The sequence below is a fragment of the Chlorocebus sabaeus genome, chromosome 18 (assembly GCF_047675955.1).
Source record: "Chlorocebus sabaeus isolate Y175 chromosome 18, mChlSab1.0.hap1, whole genome shotgun sequence".
Lineage (NCBI taxonomy): Eukaryota > Metazoa > Chordata > Mammalia > Primates > Cercopithecidae > Chlorocebus > Chlorocebus sabaeus.
The window spans coordinates 19,633,173-19,655,611 of NC_132921.1; the positions used below are offsets into that span (position 1 = coordinate 19,633,173).

Sequence of the window (22,439 nt, forward strand, 5' to 3'; positions counted from 1 at the left end):
AAATAATGGCAATTTACTCTCACACACATCTTATACCAATAGTCCTGGATGCAGGCTTCTCATTATCATTTCTAGATCAGCCTATAAAGAGCAATTTCCCTTGAAGCCTATGGAATCAGACTTCTTCACGTACTTTTCAGAGTGCTGTAATCTATTTTCTTTGCTGACATTCCCCATATCCCCTTGAAGATATTAGCATTTTGGTTCAGTGCATTTATTCTCACCATTTTCTAGCCCTCATTCTGATTAACTCCTTAGGATCATTAATCCAACCTAATTATCAATTTCTTAGCCTTTCTTAGCCTTCTCACTTCCTCCACATTGTCCTGCCTATGTCAACTTACCACTCACATGGTCACACCCTGCACTCGACCGGTAATGAAAACTTGACATGAGCTATATTTCAGCCACCCTGCTTTCAACAACTATGTGCTTTCTTTCCATTTTTTATCTCTAGTAACTGGATTCTAACAATTGTTCCATCATTCCAGAATAATATTTTTTATCTCTTTCATGTCTTTATGTCCCTTCTTATCCAACTTATATTTTATGGTTCATGATTAAAAGCTCTCCTAGAACAATCAGATAGTAGATTAATAACACAATAGAGGACTCGAATAACACTATAGACTAATTGGATCTAACAGATGTTTAAGGACACTGCATCTAACAACCTAATATACAGTTTTCTCAGGTGTGTGAAATATTTCCCAGGATAATTCATATGTTGGGCTATAAAATGACTTAAAAATTTTTAAAGTATTGAAATTATGTAAAATATATTTTTCAGTCACAATGAAATGAAACTAAAAATAAATAGCAGAAGGAAAACTGGAAAATTTAAAAAAATGTGGAAATTAAGTGACACATCCTTAAACAAACAATAAGCCAAAGAATAAATTTCACAAGAAATTAGAAAATAGCTTGAGATAAATATTGTGGAAACACAAGATAACAAAACTTATGGGATATAGCAAAAGCAGTGTTAAAGGAACGTTCACAGCTATAAATGCTTAATTAAAAAGAAAAAAGCTCTCAAATAAGCAATCTAACTTTAAGCCTTAAGAGAATAGAAAGAGGAAAAAAGAAAGTGATAAAAATTAGAAGAGATAAATAGAAAAATAATGGATAAAATTAATGAAACCAACAGCTGGTTCTTCACAAAATCAATAAAATTGACAAAATTTAGCTGGATTATGTAAGAAAAAAGAGAAAACTCAACTCAAATAATTAAAATAATTAAATTGAGCATATTGCCAAAAATCTTACAAAAGTAGAAAGGACTGTAAGAGAGTATTATAAACAATTGTATGCCAACAAATTATGCAAATAAATGAACAAATTTGTTCATTTCATGTAGGTTACATAGATGAAATAAACAAAATACTAAAAACACATCCTATAAAAACTGACTTAAAAAGAAATAGAAAACCCAAACAGAATTATAAGAAATAAAGGTATTGAGTCAGTAATTACAAACTTCCCAGCAAAGACAAGCCCGGGACGAGAGGGGCTTCACTGCTCAGTTTTAACAATCCTCTAAATAATAATACCAATCTCTCTCAAGCTCTTCCAAAAAAATGAAAGAGAAAGTAATACTGCCTAATGCATTATATGAAGATGGTATCATGCTGATACTAAAGGGCACAAAAACACCAAAAGAAAATAAAACTACAGACCAATGTCCTTTATGAATATTGATGCAAAGTCTCCAACAAAATACTAGCAAACAGAATTCAGCAGCACATTAAAAGGATCATACATATGGCTAAGTGGGATTTATTCTCACTTAGTATATAAATACAAAGATGATTTAATACACAGAAATCCATAGATGTGATGCCCCACATTAACAGAATGAAGAGCAAAAATTACATAATCATCTCAATTGATGCTGAAAGAGCATTTGACAAAATTCCTAAAGCCAATGTCCACAAGGGTATTTTTGTCAGTTTTCTTCTAGGATTCTTATAGTTTGAAGTATTACATTTACATATTTAATCCATCTTGATTTAATTTTTGTATATAGTGAAAGGTAAGGGTCCAGTTTTGTTCTGCATAGGGCTAGCCAGTAATGACAGCACCATTTATTGAATAGGGAGTCCTTTCCCCATCACTTATTTTTGTCAACTTTGTCAGAGGTCAGATGGCTGTATGTGGCTCGCTTTAGTTCTGCGTTCTCTAACCTGTTCCTCTGGTCTATATGTATGTTTTTTTTACCCTTACTATGCTGTTTTGGTAATTGTAGCCTTATAGTATAGTTTGACGTCAGGTAATATGATGCCTCCGGCTTTGTTATTTCTGCTTAGGATTGCTTTGGCTATTCAGGCTCTTTTTCGAATCTATGAATTCTAGAACATATTTTTCTAATTCTGTGAAAAATGATGTTGGAAGTTTGATAGTAATAGCATTGAATTTATGATTGCTTTGGGCAGTATGACCATTTTATAGATACTGATTCTTCCATTCCGTGAGCATGAAATCGTTTTCTATTTGTTTTGGTTATCTATGATTTCTTGCAGCAGTGTTTTGAAGTTCTCCTTGTAGAGATCATTTACATTCTTGATTAGCTGTATTTCTAGGTGTTTTAGTTTATTATTTCTGACTATCATAAACAAAACTGAATTCTCAATTTGGCTCTCTGCTTGAACGTTATTGGTGTATGGAAATGTGACTGGTTTTTCTAGACTGATTTTGTATTCTGAAACTTTACTGAGGTCATTTATCAATTCTAGGAGACTTTTGGTGGAGTCTTTAGGGTTTTCTAGGTACAGAATCATATTATCAGTGAAGAGAAATAGTTTGAATTCTTTTACTATTTGTATGCCTTTTATTTATTTCTGTTGGCTAGAATTTCCAGTACCATTTTGAAGTCACAAGGGTAGGCATCCTTGCCTTGTTCAGTTTCTTAAGGGGAACGCTTCCCGCTTTTGCCCATTCAATATTATGGCTGTATGTTTGTCATTGGTGGTTCTCGTTATTTTGAGGTATGTTCCTTCAATGCCTAATTTGTTGAGGGTTTTTATTATGAAAAGCTTTTTATCAAATGCATTTTTTCACGTTAATTGAGACGATTATGTATTTTTTGTTTTTGATTATTTTATGTGGTGAATCAAATTTATTAATTTATGTTGAAACAACCTTGCATTCCAAGAATAAAGCCTACTTGATCATGATGGATTCGCTTTTTGATGTGCTACTGGATTTGATTTGCTAGTATTCTGTTGAGGATTTTTGCATCTATATTCATCAGAGATATTGCCTTATAGTTTTCTTTTTGTTGTTGTTGTTGTTGTGTCTTATGGGCAAAAGATTTAAATAGACATTTCTCCAAAAGAGGTATATAAATGTCCATTAAATATATGAAATAATGCTCAGTATAACTAATCATCAAGGAAATGCAAATCAAAGCACTAAGAAATACTACTTCATACCCTTTAGAATTGCTATTTTAAAATATAAAACAGGAAATGATGACACGTATTGGCAATAATGTGGAGAAGTTAGAACCCTTGTGCACCAGTGGTAGAAAATGTAAAATGGTGCAGTTCTTGTGGGAAAAGATGGCTATTCTTCCAAAATTAAACAGAATTACCATATGATCCAGCAAATACACTTCTGGGTGTATGCTCAAAAGAAGTGAAAGCAGAGATTTAAACAGGTATTTGTACACTCATATTCATAGGAGCATTATTGACAATAGCCAAAAAAAAAAAAAAAAATAGAAACAACCCACCGTTCATCAGTGGATGAATGGATGAATAAAATGTGGTATATACACACAATGGAATATTATTCAGCCTTAAAAAGGAATAAAATTCTGGCACATGCACAACATAGATAAAGTTTGAAGACATTGTACTAACTGAAATAAGCCAAATTAAAATGAAAAACATTGTATTATTCTACTTATATGAGGTATCTAGACTAGTCAAATTTACAGAAACGGAAAGAAGAATGGTGGTGGATAGGAGTTGGGGGAGGGAAGAGTGGGAAGTTTTAATTTAATGGGTAGAGTTTTAGTTTGGGAAGGGGAAAAGCTGTGGAGATGGATAGTGGTGATCATTGTACAACAGTGTGTTCTTAATGACATTAAGTTTAATGACATTAAACTCTACAATTACAATTACTCTACAATTACAATTTTAAAAATGTACCCTGATCATCAACTCTCTTGCCTGGTAAAATTATAATAATATATAAAAATCAAAATAATTCCATAAATCTTTGTAGTTGAACTTGGCTGCAGAAAAGTAATAAACATTGCTGACTGATCTTTCTATAAATTTAAACCACAACAGTCATACTGATCCTTTAACAATCTGTCAGATCATCTTTCTCTTCTGGATAAATCCACAAATGCTTTCCCCTCACAAAATAAAATCCAAGTCCTTATACAGCCTGGCATGTTTATTGCTCATGTATTTCATTTCTACTGCACTTTCCTTTAATTCCACTATGCCTACCCACACTGGCCTTCAGGTTCTGTGACAATGCCAACTATATTTCCACACTGGTACCATTGTACTTGCCATTGTATACAGACTTGGAGTGCCCCTCCCCTAAATATTAGCTAGATGGTTTCCTTCGCTTTCTTTTTTCTTTTTTCTTTCTTTCTTTCTTTTTTTTTTTTTTTTTTTTTTTTTTTTTTTTTTTTGAGAAGGAGTCTCGCTCTGTCGCCCAGGCTGGAGTGCGGTGACGCGATCTGGGCTCACTGCAAGCTCCGCCTCCCGGGTTCCCGCCATTCTCCTGCCTCAGCCTCCCGAGTAGCTGGGACTACAGGCGCCCACCACAACGCCCAGCTAATTTTTTGTATTTTTAGTAGAGACAGAGTTTCACTGTGTTAGCCAGGATGGTCTCGATCTCCTGACCTCGTGATCCGCCTGCTTCGGCCTCCCAAAGTGCTGGGATTACAGGCGTGAGCCACCGCGCCCAACGATTTCCCTCACTTTCTTTAATTTAGTAGTCAAAAGTCACCTTCTTAAAGAGGCTTTCCCTGCCCACTTTGTCTGAAAGCGCAGTCTCACCACTCTCTTTACCCTTATGCTGCTTTATGTTTTTCTCGTAGCACTTAACACCATGTGCTATTATATGACATAATTCGTTCTGTGTCCATTGTCTATTTTCATCATTAGAATAATTTCATGTCAACATTGACTTTTGTTCAGTGTTATATTTTCAGCACCTAGAGAGTGTCTGCTAGTTGGCTCTATGTCCAGAAGAATCAACATAGGTAGTTTAGGTATTTCTAAACCACAAAAATTGCTTAATACATATATCCCAAGAATGTGCTAGAGGCAGAGTTAACAGGGTTCTAGATGAGCTACTATCTTCACTGTACATTGTAAATGACAAATAACTAGAGCATCAGGGCCCATGTGCTGCACCCACAGTCTTGCTTTTCCAGTCGGTATTACCATGCTTTCAGGAGGTTTGCTCCTAGAACTGGTGATGTAAAGAAGGAAAGTAGCTGTATAAGAACTTCAAGGGCTAATCCCTGGAAAGGAAGCAAAGAGATAATACCTTTTTAAGGCAAACAGTTGTGTCAGTATCATTTGACCAGCCATAGATATGAGTTTACAGAGGCTTCCTGGCCTTTCTCCCAATTACATTGTCCCTAAAACATGGAGATTCCATTTATCCTTCACCTAATGTAACTACTACGGGCCATATTACCAATGTGCATCGTGCTCTATAATTTGTAGTAATTTTTATTCTGAATGTGGAGGGAAAAGTCTTTCAACTTAAGAATCCCCAGGAGGACTTTATTATACCTCAGAATTGCCCTGAAATTTTACTTTTAAAAATTCTTTGTGCTTTTTGTGGTGCTATAACATTCTTATATGTATCATTCTGTAATGAAGTATCTAGCTTAACTATAAATGGTACCTAAATTTTAAAGAGCCAATTGTAAGTATCCCAATATAGCATTAAGAAAAACTAAAGGAATACACTTTCTTTGCTACTTTGTTGGGGTGAAGTACTTAAAAGAGTAAGGTAGAAAGAAGAGACAAACCTGTACCTTTCAAAATGGGAAATTAATTTTAAACTTAAAAATATGTCTTCATTACCTATTGCTGATACTGTGTTTGCATAAATAAATAAAAATAAGAAATCTTTTAAAAAGCATGTTTTGAATAATGCAATGACTTACTGGCTCCTCATAAAGAGCTTGGCATCTAGCTAGAATGAGAATTAGTTACATAGGTGGATCCTAACATTCCCTTGAAATTTTTATGCTTTATGTTTGAACTTTTCCCATCTCTTGAAGAAGATGAGCTCTTTGTTGTTTCATAATCGACTTAACGTTAGCCTGTTTATGTGAGAAAAATGTGTCTTTTATAGGCTTTTAGTTTAAAAGGATGAACTATGACATTCTGTTGTTATGCATGTTGGCAATTTTGACCCCAGTATGGCTGAACATGTAGAATGTGAACATACACTAAATAGCCTTAAAACTCTCTCTTGTCTTGAGCTGGTGAATTATTACATTAGCAAAAACTAGTTCTAGAAAATGTGCCTACTGATTTTTTTGGGGATTAGGGCATTGTCTCTAAGTAATTTATGTTTTTTAAAAAATTATTTTCAAGTTTGTTTGTGATGAACCAAATCCCACTGCTGATTGGTGGGATATTTTAGGTGGATAATACAAATGATATTTTATAAAGAAAACAGCTCTTATTTATTTAAAGAAGCTGCTCTAATGAGGGTCAAAATCATGTTTTATGGTGTTATTTCTCTATGAGAGGCCTATTATGTTAGCTCTATGCATGTATAGCTATGAATATATAGCTGTGTATATATTCATATATGCCTTATAGATTAGGGTATGTTGGAGAGTCTTACCATGTTTCTCTATGGGATGTCTATTTAAGGTTTGCTATTAAAAATACTTTTAATCAAATCAGTTAGTTCTTTTTCTGCTTAATCATACACTTATCCCTGTTTGAAATAATACATGCACTGGAAATCCACTGATACTCATCCACCAAAAATATTTTAGTCAATTTTCTCTTTGGAGCCAGATAAAGTTGAAATTCATTGTAGGAGGCTTAGAGTGTATTATTACGTATTTTTGTGCTGTCTGACTTTCTGAAACTCCAAACACTTTTAACGATTAAAATCATTTTACTTAATAAGAGGCTTTGTGATGAAATGATTGACTAGTTACTATCTGCAAACAGCAATTTATAACCAAAAGGAACTCTAAGATCCTGAAAATAATTGGTAGCTCGTTATTTGAATTAAATTGCTGAGTTTAGCTTTTCATTTAAGTTTAAGCACAACCACATTTACCAACTATTAGTGTAGGCTTGGTAAATGAGTGTACTCCCTCATGTCACTCTTCCAAAACAACAAAATGACAGTGGAACTATAAATGGATGAAGTTCCAAAGGCTTAATCATTTAATTAACTAAATCGGTACTCAATACTAAGAAGGTTTGCTCCCACTTTCAAAAGGATATGTTTGCATTAAAGTTTCCTTACAAGTGGCTGAAGGACTAATTAGATAGAAAGGTGCTATTTGGAACTTGGTGCTGAATGAGCGCAAAGCGTGACTCCATTTATGGCCACTTAGCTCTTTACAGTCTCATGGCTAGAGTATCCAGAACCACTCTATATTTCACCCAGTCTTGGATGACCGGAATCCATAAGTTAATTGTGGGTAGGGACACATAACACAAATGGGTCAGTGCTACTGTTCAGAGCATGGGGTTGTGCTATGGATGGGTTGTCATCTTTCATGAAGGACAATATCTGAATTTGTAATGTTATAGGCCCCCTGATTCCAACACAAGCAGAGATGCTCAGTGATTCCAGGCACCGCGCTAGACACTTTGCCTAAAGCAATTATCATCACCTCAATAATCCTCTGATGAGGACTTTATTCTCAGTTTATATATGAGGACACTGATCTTCATAGTTAATGAATGAGCCAAACTATTGAGTTTTTTTTTGTTTTTTTTGTTTTTGTTTTTACTTAGGATTACTTAAATCCAATGTTTGGTATCTTCCTACTAACCCAGTCTTTCTTAAAACATTTAGGATTTCAAATGAAATAGATCTCTTTCCCCGTTATGTTTCAAAGACAACGTGTTAGTGGCTACATTGATGGTTCTGTGATTGCTTTAGTAGTTCCTAACTAAGGGCTGGGATTGCCACATGAATGAGCAGGTTGGCTTGATAGGCTCAGTGGGAAGGTCTCTCTGAACAGGTGTGCAGCCTGTGAGAAGTGCAGAGACAAGTTCCTTGCTATTATTATGCAACGTGTTATTTCAGGACAAATTTATGCCTCTCCTAGGGAGCCTTCTAGAGTAATAATCTCTGACAAATGGTGATCCTGCTATACCTAGTCTCCCCGAATAGCTCCACCTGAATTTATTTTGCATGTAAATTACAGTGCTCATGTTAAAGAATCCCATAGATGTAGCTTTATTTCTACTTGTTAAGGCTGAAAAGAAAAATGTAATGATTTGTTAAGATCATCTTTCAATCATTGTGCACTTTCTCCCAAGTGTTAATTTTCTTGCAAGTAGAAATAAGGAACTTGGGCTTCCCTTCCATTAAACAAACAAAAAACAAAAAAATACCATTGTGAAAGTTTATGTGACCAGGTCCTGCAAACAATCAGAGACAAATCTAAGCAGGCGTGTATCTCATATCAAAGTAATGCATTTTCCATATCTTGCATTATTAAACATTAGTTGCAACTTTGTTTTGTTTTAATTTTGTGGAAAATAAATGTAATCGCTGTAATTTTATGTATAATTATTAGTAAAATGCCACTTTTACCTTTTCCATGGTCTTCATTTATTGTCCCCATTCTCTCTGTAAGCAGAATCTCCCCCAGGTGCTTCAAATGTTCAATGCTCAATTCAAGATTGATATTCTTTCCTCTCTATAATTAACTAAAGTTTTATCTGTGAAATGATTATTTTGTCCCATTTTTTTCTTGATTAAAACCAAAATATGAAATTAAGAGAGAATTAATTAGAATAAAGCTCTCTTTACCTTCTTCTAAATTGTTCATTGAGTAGCTTGTGAGGAGAGGTCATTAAAAGCATCATTAGTTGAAAACACAGACTTGTCTTTCCACACCCCCTACAGTTATATATTACACACTTCTTCTATAATTAGAATAATGCCAGCACCTTATAAATGGTCACTGAATGGTCTTGATCTATTAAAAGTCTAGGCAAGCAAATGCACAGGATAGCCCTTTACACAGGGAGTATCTACGTTTTCCTTGCTGTATATCCAGAGATCTAAAAGTTGTCCAGAATGTGCTACTCTATCATCCTTTATTCTTAGGAAAAGTCATTATTTGTCCTGGTGAAAGTCAGTTTTACTTTTCTAGGCTTGTTTTGTTGGTTATGTAAGGAATGGAGTAGTTTTCAGCATCTATTCCAAAGCTGAGTTTTTATAAAATTAAATAGTTTTTAAAATGAAAGTAAAATAATGTTTAGTTTATATTTAGCATTATTGAAAGGTCTAGAAGGATTTATTCTGCTTAGTTAACCACATTGTGTTTTTTCATTTGGAAATGCAAAGAAAGTATCTAATAATTAAGAAAAAAAAAACCCAATATATTTCTGTTTTTCTCTCAGCTATTCTTTTTAGTGGGGTCTACTTGTCTCTACCCAGTAATACAGATATAAAGTCAGTGGAAGAGAGAGAGAGAAAGAGAGAGACAGATAGACAGACAAAGAGATAGATGGATAGCTATTATTAACCTTTTATGACATTGAAAGAATGCATGCTGCCCTCTGGAGTCCACAAAAGGTCCATGCAAACCAAGTTTTTCTATCATCTTTAGTATTTAAAATGTTTAACACTACAAGTTGGAAAATAAACTGTATCTTTTACCTTTGCAATAACTAACACATAAGTAGCACAACTAACAGGGAAGGGTTATGCTGGTTTCTTAATTTGACCTTATGGTGCATGTTTTCATGAAGTAATGAGGTTTTTTCCCCTTAAAATTTACTCACTATGTCTTTCCCAGTTACCAAAGAGCACAGAAATAAGTGTTAATGAAGGGAAAAGTAGAGGATGAGATGAGCAGAAAGCAAATTAATCTTTGTGCCTACTTAATATCTTTTTGAAATATATATTACTTTGCACTTCAGATCATACTTTAAACTTTCTTAAATAACATGTATGCCAAGTTTATGAAGTGAAAAATGTGGTTTAAAAAGATGATAATTAAAGAAAAACTGTGAACATGGAATTGGAAATATATTCTTTCTATAGTAAGACAACCCTTCTCTTATGAAAGTTAAAATACCACAGTGAAAGAGAAAGCCTTTGCTGCTACCTACTGAAGTGTGTGTGTGTGCGTGTGTGTGTGTAGTGAGATAGATAGATGATAGATAGATAGATAAATATGATCTCAGGCTTAGAACATAAGAGATAGATTAATCATAAAAATGCAAAAGTTTCTATTTTGAGTATTCACAAGACTTAAGAAGTAGTCATTAGGAACCCAGATATTTGGGAAATTTCTTCCTGAAAAGCTCTTCCTCCTTAAAATTAACAATTTTTATGACAATTCAAGGGTCATTTAAAATTTTAAGTCCAAGAAAAGCTGTTCTCTCCTTCAATACATTTTAGAAACTTTCTATACTTTTTGCTGTGTCAACATCCCCAAACAATTCTATGATGTTTTTTAGAGTGTCACCTATTCAGAAAAGTTTTATTTTAACATGTACACAATTAGATTGACTTTTACATCACCCTTCTAATGTAAGATTGTTTACCTTATTTTATACATAAAATTCAGGTTATTTGACTCATTTCTTAGCAAGAACATGATGCAGCCTGGATTAAAAATACAAATGAATGACTTCAAATTGCTTCTCTTTTTACTTAGCAAACTTTAAGTCAAATATATATAACCTCTATGGACTCAAAATATAAAGGAAGACCAAGAATAAATTCTTTACAAAGTCATGCTGATAAACAATGTATAAATAATAACTGTGTATTATGAAAAAAATGAAGGAAGGGAACAAAAAGGAGAAAAGTGGACAGCGAAGGAAGGAAAGAAGGAAGGAAACAAAGAAGGGAGGGTAGAAAGGAGATTCAGCATTTCACTCAATGACATGTATTGCATTTTATATTTTTCATTTGGCAGAGGAAAGAGCATAAATATATTATTCCAACTATGAGGATGGCAGAGCTATTTCTGAAATAGCAAACTCAGGTACAGAGAAAATAATATTGTGGGAGAGTTAAAAGAACCTAGATTGATAAGGAGCCACAAGGGCGTAGCTGTGGTTGGTTGGAAGCAATAGTTGACTATACAAAGACATTTAATGAGAAAAGAAAATAGAGCACTCTATTAAAGGGTACATTTTTAAAACTATTTTCCATCTGTGTTCCTAGAAATGTGAGTTCAATCAATGAATAATTCATCCAAGGGAGATAAAGGAAAAATGCAGAATATATTCACTTGGCCAAGATATTCGGGACAGTCAACTGGTAACAGCTTCAGTTGCCCTGGCATCAAGGTTTAATTGAACCAAAAAGCAATTCTGAAATTTCAAAATAAAATTATTTCTTTTATGAAATCTGTAAAATTGGACAGGAGCTTTTGAAGACATAAAACTAAATTGAGGGTAAAATGGGCTTATGAATTCAAACCATAAAGGTTATCAATTTTATCCCCACCTAGTCTAGTTAAGCATAAAGTCATCATTTTCTTTCCATCCTGCTTCATTTTCTTTGCTTTTATATCCCTGTGTCACAAATTCAGTAGGCAGACACTATTGCAGAATGTAAAACATGAACAATTGCAATATCTTGGTTCCATTGGAAGCCATGATATTCTGGGACCCTGTTTTTAGGAAAGCTTTGTCAGTTGACTTCAAATGCTTTAAAAAAAAATCTGATATATCATACTATATTGTAATATAGACTGATTTTTCTATCTTCCACATGAGCATGTCAACTGGGAGAGTTGTTGTTGACATTTGTTTCTAGGCCACTAGTACTTACCTCAGTATCTTCGTGTATATTATGGTACTCAACAGATGTTTAAAATATGATTTGTTAGGGAAAAGTATATGATGGAGAAAATTATATACTTTAAAAGTATATACTTATATATATGGTGGAGAAAAGTATATGATGGAGAAAAGTATATATGATGGGGAAAAGTACATGATGGGGAAAAGTATATACTTAATACCCAAATGGTGCTTTGTAACATAACAATGGCAATACCTTACTGGTATTGTGGAAGTATATAAATCTAGTTTTGCTTTCAGTCGACGGCTCAATGAAGATGTTCTGCTAATATTAAAAGATGTGGTTGATCTTGACTAGATGTGATCATGCACTTGTAGTCAGTTTGTGGGTTGGCTGAGATCTGGCTGATGTAGGATATCCTCAACTGAGAACTTAACATCTTTTCAGCATGTTCTCTAATCTTCCCATTGGTTAGTCCAGGCTTATTCTCCGTAATGTGCGGTCATCCACTAAAGTTTCTAGGCTTGAAACTAGCAAAAGCCTCCTCTGCTTCATTCTATTGACCATAACAAGTCACAGGACCAGCCCAAATTCAAAAGTGGAAAAATAGACTATACCTCTTCATGAGAGAGGCAGCAGTCCCATTACAAGGCTCATGGAGACAGTGAAGCCATTAACTGTACAATCAATGTAGTACACTCTACCTAAAGGGCATTATGCTAACTTACATATGGAGCCAAGTAATCCAAAAGTATGATATGAATTTTCTCACAGATATATAAATAAATATAATTCAAGGGCATATGCCAGATTTGTTCAAACTACTTTTGTTTAAAGTGAGTTTCTGATGAAAAAAAGGAATTTAGAAACAAAACAGTCATTTAAACACTGAGAACCACAGCTCAAACAATAAAGAAATTATACAATGAAGATGCTAATGAAACAGAGAAGGAAGGAAGGAGGGGGAGGAACAGATAATGACTAAACAGAGCAAAACAGCTAAACTGCTGCAATCAAAGCAAGTAGCAAGAAAACAAAAGGCACTGATTAAATTCAACCTCTCTGCTCCCAAAATAACATGTGTGCCGCATGGTTTTTGACAAACAGTATGGTAAAGATCTAAGTTAGAGTACAGCAAACATTATCGATTCTATTTTCATTCCTATTAGAGGAAAGATGCATTTCCTTGATCAATTAGAAAAGAAAGGATGCCTATTAAAGTACTATTGTACAGCTATAGCAGAGCCACTTGAAGTTGTTTTATCCTTGCTCTGGCCTTGAAGCATTGGAAGAAAACCATATATTGTCATTCACATTCAGCTTGGCAGAGTACAAAATGACATATCATGAAACCCCCTGTATTTGCAAATCAAGAGACCAGTTGTCTGCTTAAGGACAATTTCCATGGTATTGTGGCAAAGCCAAGGCTAAAGGCTGAATGTTAGAAACATGAAATAATTAGCAAAAGAAGGTAGTGACAAAAAAAAAAAAACAAACCAAGAAAGTCTTAACATTTCCCTCAGGTAGACTATACACAGGCTGCTTCCTGCCTCTAAGTCCCAAACTGCTTCTCATGCAGGCCCTTACAGAATCCAGATGGCCGAACCACAGGGTCGCTTTACTCTCTTTTCTTAGATAATTTACATTAAAAAAAAGTTGTAATTGTAAAATCTTTCTTTTCCCCTTTCAGATGTAAATCCTTTTAAAAGGCTGTTGACAGTTTTTACAAGGACCTGAGATCTATCCTTTTCAAGTGTAATCATTAAGGGAAATAGCACTCCTATTTTCTAGTGTCCCTGGGAGTATAGGGTCCTAACTTCTTTCTGGTGGGCCCTTTGCGCTAGGTGTAAAACTTCCTCCTGTCATGAAGATACAAAGAAAGTTGACTTTTTTTTTTCTTGTTTTACTTTAAGTTCTGGGATACATATGCAGATCGTGCAGGTTTGTTACATAGGTATACATGTGCCATGGTGGTTTGCTGCACCTGTCAACCTGTCATCTAGGTTTTAAGCCTCACATGCATTAGGTATTTGTCCTAATGCTCTCCCTCCTCTTGTCCCCACTCCCTGACAGGCCACATTGTGTGATGCTCCCCTCCCTGTGTCCATGTGTTCTCATTGTTCAACTTCCGCTTATGAGTGAGAACATGTGGTATTTGGTTTTCTGTTCCTGTGTTAGTTTGCTAACCATGATGGTTTCCAGCTTCCTCTATGTCTCTGCAATGGACGTGAACTCATTCTTTTTAATGGCTACATCGTATTCCATGGTGTATATGTGCCGCATTTTCTTTATCCAGTCTATCATTGATGGACATTTGGGTTGGTTCCAAGTCTTTGCTATTGTGAATAGTGCCACAATAAACATATGTGTGCATGTGTCTTTATAGTAGCATGATTTATAATTCTTTGGGTATATACCCAGTAATAGGATTGCTAGGTCAAATGGTAATTCTGGTTCTAGATCCTTGAGGGATCAGCACACTGTCTTCCACAATGGTTGAACTAATTTACACTCCCACCAACAGTGTAAAAGCATTCCTATTTTTCCACAGCCTCACCAGCATCTGTTGTTTCCTGACTTTTTAATGATCACGATTCTAAATGGTGTGAGATGTTATCTCATTGTGGTTTTCATTTGCATTTCTCTGATGACCAGTGATAATGAGCTTTTTTTCATATGTTTGTTGGCCGCATGAATGTCTTCTTTTGAGAATTGTCTGTTCATATCCTTCACCCAGTTTTTGATGGGGTTGTTTGTTTTTTTCTTGTAAATTTGTTTAAGTTCCTTGTAGATTCTGGATATTAGACCTTTGTCAGATGGGTAGATTGCAAAAATTTTCTCCTGTTCTGTAGGTTGCCTGTTCGCTCTGATGATAGTTTCTTTTGCTGTGCAGAAGCTCTTTAGTTTAATTAGATCCTATTTGTCAATTCTGGCTTTTGTTGCCATTGCTTTTGGCATTTTAGTCATGAAGTCTTTGCACCTGCCTGTGTCCTGAATGGTATTGCCTAGGTTTTCTTCTAGGGTTTATATGGTTTTAGGTTTTATATTTAAGTCTTTAATCCATCTTGAGCTAATTTTTGTTTAAGGTGTAAGGAAGGGTTTCAGTTTCTGTTTTCTGCATATGGCTAGCCAGTTTTCCCAGCACCATTTATTAAATAGGGAATCCTTTCTCCATTGCTTGTTTTTGTCAGGTTTGTCAAAGATCAGATGGCTGTAGATGTGTGGTATTATTTCTAAGGCCGTTTTCTGTTCCATTGGTCTATATCTCTGTTTTGGTACCAGTACCACACTTTTTGGTTTTGGTTACTGTAGCCTTGTAGCATAGTTTAAAGTCAGGTAGCATGATGCCTTCAGCTTTGTCCTTTTTGCTTATTATTGTCTTGGCTATATAAGCTCTTTTTTGGTTCCATATGAAATTTCATGGTTCCATATGAAATTTAAAGTAGTTTTTTTTTTTTTTTCTAATTCTGTGAAGAAAGTCAGTGGTAGCTTGATGGGAATAGCATTGAATCTATGAATTACTTTGGCCATTTTCATGATATTGATTCTTCCTATCCATGAGCATGGAATTTTTTTTTTCCCATTTGTTTGTCTCCTCTCTTATTTCCCTAAGCAGTGGTTTGTAGTTCTCCTTGAAGAGGTCCTTCCCGTCCCTTGTAAGTTGTATTCCTAGGTATTTTATTCTCTTTGTAGCAATTGTGAATGGGAGTTCACTCATGATTTGGCTCTCTGCTTCTCTATTATTTGTATATAGGAATGCTTTACTTTCATTTGGGTAAGGCCAATTAGCAAACAGCTGTCATAAGATTTTCTTTAACTCCTAAAAGCTCAGACTGGATTCTGGTTTCTCCCCTCTATTGTGATAGCCTTGTATGAAGTCTTCCTTTCATGTTTAACTGTGGTGAAATTTTTAATTGACTAATATCCACACATTAGCAAAACTGAAATGTTTATAAAGCACTTCTGAAATTTAAAAAAATTACAGAAGTTCTAAGAAGACTGAATGTCTCTACACTAATTAATGAGCAAATAGTTTAATTTTTTGGTAAGCCCCTCTTATTCAGAACTGAATTAAATTAGGCTGAAACTAAGAATAGTTCCTCTTAATTGAGGGAAGAAAAAAAGTCTTATGTCATGTAAATTGTATGTGAACTTTCTCTCTGAAGTCTCCTTCTCCATGGATATTTCTCTTTAGCCTTAACAGCTTACACTGCTGTCCATGGTTTCCCCATGAAGAAAATAGAGAGGGGCTTATAATGGGTAAAAAAATTGGCCAATTTAAAAATTAGCTAAATTTTTACCTGATTAAGTTTAATTCCATTCTAATATACTTTTAACATCTGCTTCTTAGGTTATAAGCCTTGTTTCAAGGCCTAAGGGAATTAGATTTCGGTAAGCTTAGAGTCTAGTGAGGAAGACTGACATTCACACGAGCTATTAGCATTCAAGTAGTATAAAGGAAAAGATTAGAAAGAGGATGCCCAATAGCCAGTTCTTAAAGAATGAGTGGCAATTCTAAGGACATACAGAGAAAGGAAGAAGATTCCAGGTGAAGGCAATAGATTAAAGGTTAATGAAGCATGCATGTGTATGTGATGCCCTGTGGAGGTGAAAACAAATTAAGACAGAGTCTGGTAAAGTGATAAGGGCCAATCCTGCCTAATGGCTCTACATTTTAAGAATTAATCCTGCCAAACATTACTGAACTGTGAGATTTACACTTTGAAAGATTAACTTATAAAGTTGTTTTGAACTGACATACATATTATATTTATTAATTTATTGAGAAATAAATTTATTTAAACCACATCCATTAAAAGTATACAATATAATGAACTTTGATAGGTGTACACATCTATGAAACCACTACACAATCAAAATAGTGAATATATCCATCGTAAGAGTAAAACACAGCCCCACATAACAACTGATCCACATTTGTCATTATAGACTATTTTTTCTTTTCTAGAATTTTGTATTAATAGTATTGTAAAGTATGCACATTTTTATGTATCTAGCTTCCTTCACTCCACATAAGGATTTGGAGAGTGGTACATGGTAAATGTGAGCTTAAATTTTTAAGAATCTGGCAAATGATTTTCTAAAGTAGTAGTACCATTTTACATTTCCACCTGCAGTGTATAAGAATTCCAGTGACTCTACATGCAGAACAACAATCGAATGTTTTAGTCTTTCAAAATAAGTTTAGCCTTTCTGGGGAGCAGGAAGTGGTATTTCATTATGACTTTTATTTGCATTTCCTTTTTAACTAATAATTTTTCATGTGCTTGTTAGCCATTTTTATACCTTGTGAAATATATGTTTGAATATTTTCCCTATTATTTATTAAATGTTTTTCTTAATATTGAGTTGTAAGAATTATTTGTATTTTTTAGATTCAGATTTATCATAAGAAAAAAATACATTGAATATTTTCCCCTCCTGAGACTAGCCATTTGGATTTATTAATGTTGTCTTTTGAAGATAAAAATACTATAATTTTTAAAGTCCAATTTTTATTAAGTTTTTCATAGTTCATACTTTTTGTGACCTAAGAAAATATTACTAATCCAATGTTAAAAAAATTTCACCTGTGATTTCTTCAGGAATATTTATACTATTAGCATTTATATTTACATTTATGATATATTTCCAGTTACATTTTAGATATTGTATAAAAGCTGATGCATATAGAAATGTATTTGTTACAGTATTATTAGTGGGAAAGAGTATTTTTCACATTCAGTGTGATGGCAATTTTGTAAAAAAATCAGTGTTCGTAAATACTATATGAGATGTAAGTATGAAATTTTTATCTGTCAATTATACTTCAACAAAGCTAGAAAAAATATGCAAGAAATACTATAAGACATTCTAATGAAAAATTTAAAAGACATAAGTAATGAGCTATACTATGACCAAAAAATGTGAGACACAATATTGTTAAGAAGACAATTTGCCCAAATGATTTATAACAATATTGTGTCTCACATTTTTTGGTCACAGTATAGCTCATTACTTATGTCTTTTAAATTTTTCATTAGAATGTCTTATAGTATTTCTTGCATATTTTTTCTAGCTTTGTTGAAGTATAATTGACAGATAAAAATTTCATACTTACATCTCATATAGTTATACTTTGTGTGTGTGTAGGGGGGGGTAAGAAAATTTAAGATCTACCCTTTAGCTAGTTTCAAGTGTACAATACAGTACTATTAACTGTAGTCAACATACTGTACATTAGAGCTGCAGAATTTATTAATCCTGCAAAACTGAAACTTTGTTCCATTTGACCAACATCTCTCCATTTCCCTCAACCCGTAACCCATGTCAGCCACGATTCTATTCTCTGCTTCTATAAGTTTGACTTTTTAAGATTCTAGATATAAGTGTGATTACATATTTGTCTTTCTGTGCCTAGCTTATTTCACTTAACATGTTCTCTAGTTTCATCTATTTTGTCACAAATGACAGCATTTCCTTTTTTTTTTTTTTCTGATTCATATATATATCACATTTTCTTTGTCCATTTATTTCTCACTGGGCACTTAGGTTGCTCCTGTTGTTGATTCATAGTACAATTTTGCCTGCAGTGTGAGCTCTTGTCATGGGAAGCAGGCAATTGTGATGAAAGATCTGGCGAAATATCTGTGAAAAGACTGTCATTTTGGACAGAGGTACCTGACAAAGTTGGATTCGATGGAATATGGGGCAAGCCCAAATGAGAGCAAGTCATTTGCTCTAATCTTGTGTATGAACCTACAGAAGGCTCAGTCTCATAACCAATCTACACATAAAGGAGGCCTCTCCAAACCAGTAGAAGAAAGATTGGTGAACTGAATTGAGCTTTAAACCACAGCAGAAAAAGAAAGAAAAAAAAAGTCATGATCTGTACCTAACTGGATAGATTATCTAGTAAAATAGAAGTTTCAGTATTCTCTAGCAAAATCCACACCACAGAATTGACACAGTACACTTACAAAAGATCAGTAAAATGTGACAACTTCTAAGGATAAAAATCAATCAATCAACAAATGTGGCAGAGTGCCTGGCTTATGCCTGTAATCCAAACACTTTGGAAGGCCAAAGTCGGAGAAATGCTTAAGGCTAGGAGTTTGAGACCAGCCTGGGCAAAGTGGCAGAGACTCCATTTCTACAAAACATTTGCTCAGCACCTCAGGCAGTGGGAGGAGCAGCAGTGGCCAGGCAGCCCGGCTTCACAGAGGCTCTCAGCATCTCGGGTCTTGCAGGCACCCAGCAAGTGCACTCCCTGCCACTAAGGTGCCCAAGAGGATGGTCAGCTCAGCAGAAGAGCCGGTGAAGGATGAGCCCAAGAGGACATCAGCCCAGTTGTCTGTTAAACCTGCTGCTGCAAAAGTAGAAATGAAGCCAAAAAGAAAACAGGAGAGAATAAATCTTCAGACAAAAAAGTACAAATGAAAGGGGAAAAAATGGTTCAAAGGGAAAACAGGGTGACATGGCTCACCAAGAAACTAAAGAAGATCTACCTGCAGAAAATGGTGATATGAAAACCGAGAGTCCAGCCTTTGATGAAATGAGAGAGAAAGAAGCCAAGTCTCATTGATACCAAATAGCATGTCTTGTCCCTGGTCCCTGTCCCCATCCTTGTACAACCCAGGGGAATATTTTATCAATTATTTTATAAATGCAAGTTTATTAGTAGCTCTAGAAATTTTTTTATGTCAAGCTCGCTTTTTCTTTATATATTTATGAAATATAGTCATTGGATTAAGAAACCATGAGAATGTCATTTTTTTAAATTATACTTTAAGTTCTGGGATACATGTGCAGAATGTGCAGATTTGCTACATAGGTATACACATGCCATGGAGGTTTGCTACACCCATCTACCCATCATCTACATTGGGTATTCTGCTAATGCTATCCCTCCCCTAGGCCCCCAACCCACTGACAGGCCCCAGTATGCGATGTTCCCCTCCCTGTGTCCATGTGTTCTCATTTTTCAACTCCCACTTATGAGTAAGAACATGTGGTGTTTGGTTTTCTGTTCCTGTGTTTGCTAATAATGATGGTTTCCAGCTTCATCCATTTTTCCGCAAAGGACAAGAACTCATCATTTTTATGGCTGCATAGTATTCCACAGCGTATATGTGCCACATTTTCTTTATCCAGTCCAACATCGATGGGCATTTAGGTTGGTTCGAAGTCTTTGCTATTGTGAACAGTGCTGCAATAAACATATGTGTGCATGTGTCTTTACGGTAGAATGATTTATAATTCTTTGGGTATATACCCAGTAATGGGATTGCTGGGTCAAATGGTAATTCTGGTTCTAGATCCTTGAAGGATCAGCACACTGTCTTCCACAACGGTTGAACTAATTTACACTCCCACCAGCAGCGTAAAAGCATTCTTATTTCTCTGCATTCTCTCCAGCACCTGTTGTTTCCTTACTTTTTAATGATCGCCATTCTAACTGGCATGAGATGGTATCTCACTGTGGTTTTGATTTGTATTTCTCTAATGAATGGTGAGGATGAGCTTTTTTTTTTTTTTTAATATGTTTGTTGGCTGCATGAATGTCTTCTTTTGAGAATTGTCCCTTCGTAGTCTTTGCCCCCATTTTGGAAACTAATTAATGTGAGGCAGTGAAGTTTACAATGACCAAAAATTTTATATCTAAATGCAATTTTTGCACATGTTCTACAGGAGAAATATAATGAAATGTGTATAGCTTGCTTTGCAGTAGCAAGAAAACAAGAAACAACTAAAATGCCCACTGAAGAAGGGGAGATGAAGACATTGTTATGGATTCTAGTTTATTTATTTATTTTTGAGATGGAGTCTCACTCTGTCAACCAGGCTGGAGTGCAGTGGTGGGATCTCGGCTCACTGCAACTTCCACCTCCCGGGTTCGAGCAATTCTTCTGCCTCAGCCTCCTGAGTAGCTCGGACTACAAGCGTGCACCACCAAGCTCAGCTGATTTTTGTATTTTTAGTAGAGACGAGGTTTTCCCATTTTGGCCAGGCTTGTCTCAAACTCCTGACCTCAGGTGAACCACCACCTCGATCTCCCAAAGTGCTGGGATTATAGATGTGAGCCACCACGCCTGGCCAGATTCAAGTTTTAGAATACTATTCAACAGTGACAACAGATCAAATACAGCTGCATGTATTGAGACAAATAAATCTCCCAAAATCTTTGAAAATTGTGCAGAATGATTCACAGCAAGTATAACATTTATATGAAGTTCAAAACACTTCATGATTGAATAATACATTTTTAGGAATAGATAAATATGTACACAGCAAGAGAAGTATGAACCTGAAATTCAGGAAGGGAGGCTAGGTCTTGACTCGCAAAAGGCTCACTAGGAGCTCATAAATTATTAATAATGTTCTATTTGTTAACCTGAGGAGTGTTCATTCTACTGTTAGTCTTCATAGTTTAGATAAACCTCATCCCTCAAATATAAGAAAAAAAAATTAGGCCAGACTTTAGGTCTCTTGTGTATTAATCCAGCTATTAATCATTTTTCCATTCATGATACATCTGCTGTTTATTTCATGTAACAAGCACTACTAAAATGGTGTTGCTCCTGGGAGAGAAAGAGAGAAAACAATTTACTATCCCTTTGTTTGCTTTACCATTGTAGATGATGCTAATTGTTAACATTGTTTAAAAAATAATATACAAAATTTCTGTCCTGTTTTACTTTCTACAGCACTGGAATAGGATGATTTTTTTTTTTGCACTTCTACAAATTAATTGCCCACATATCTTTCCACATCAAGCGGGCAGCTGATAGTGTGCATGTCTTTCATAATTTAACATAGGAAAATTTACACCTTTGGTTGTGTCTCTCCCTTGTGAGTACCCTCAAACTGGGAATTGTTTCAAATAATACCACCACAGAATGAATAAACTTCAGAGCATTAAAAAAATGTTTGAAATGTTGTGTTTGTTTTCCTTTCTGAAGCCAATAATTCTCAATGTTACATCAATGTCATTCTTTCAAATAACAGAAAGATTAATAGTGAACCTCACATACACTTCTTGCTGGGACATTGGTCATAGAGGACACATTGTGACTTGGTTTATTTGGTAATCAAGACAAAACTTGACACTAGCAAGATTTATCTGGAGATGTACTTTTTAAAAGGAGTAACTTGGCCCATGTAATGACAGGGAATATGTATTTCGTTGACTTAAAGGCCTGATAGCTAGGATTTATGACAAGCTCAAAGCAATTCATATTAATGTCATCTAACATCTTTCAAGAAGGAAATTACATAATCTCTACAGGACCAATTTTTTATTTTCCAATATTTATCTGAATCAACAACTAATGAGAAACTTCCTCTGGTAGTTGTTAAATATTTCAAATCAGATACTTTATTTCTGACACAGAAGAAGTTCTGTAGAAATTATTGACAACTGAAATAATGCATGATGTGTGCTTCAACATTCTGTCAATGTGAGT

General features: G+C 34.8%; 1 long non-coding RNA gene and 1 pseudogene across 1 annotated transcript in view; both read left to right on the forward strand.

Moving 5' to 3' along the window:
- The window catches only part of LOC140708969 (non-histone chromosomal protein HMG-14 pseudogene), a 155,301-nt pseudogene extending 135,743 nt beyond the window's left edge, over nt 1–19,558 (forward strand).
- The window catches only part of LOC140709045 (uncharacterized), a 308,022-nt gene that overhangs the window by 137,857 nt on the left and 147,726 nt on the right, over nt 1–22,439 (forward strand). The gene's annotated exons all lie outside the window — the stretch shown is intronic.